Genomic DNA, 402 nt, shown 5'->3' with positions numbered 1-402 from the left:
GCTGGAGGCCGCCATTGCTGCTGGAGGCCAGCCTCTTGCCTGATTAATTAACCCACACAGCATCTGATAAAGGTGTCTAAAAGGCAGGGCCCTTGCTGATTGCCTAAAACAGTGAGTTTTGGCCCAAATCATGAGGTAAATTGTTTCGCTACCTCCCAGGAGTTTTGTTCAATTGGGGTTAGGAAGACGCCACCACACAGGGACGGATCCCGCAGCCTCACAACACTCATCTCATCACAGGACCACCCTCCAGAGCCAAAATACCAAGAAAATCCCCAAAATGTCCACCCTTTTGAGGGCAATCATACCTGTCAGGGTGAGGGGGAGGCACTTGGGGTCACCACCATCGTGAGGCGAGGGGGCACAGCTGGTGCTGCCCAGGGGCTGTGGTGGCAGCAGCTG

This window comes from Phaethon lepturus, unplaced genomic scaffold (genome assembly GCF_000687285.1).
Source record: "Phaethon lepturus isolate BGI_N335 unplaced genomic scaffold, ASM68728v1 scaffold6350, whole genome shotgun sequence".
Lineage (NCBI taxonomy): Eukaryota > Metazoa > Chordata > Aves > Phaethontiformes > Phaethontidae > Phaethon > Phaethon lepturus.
This window is presented reverse-complemented; position numbering follows the sequence as displayed.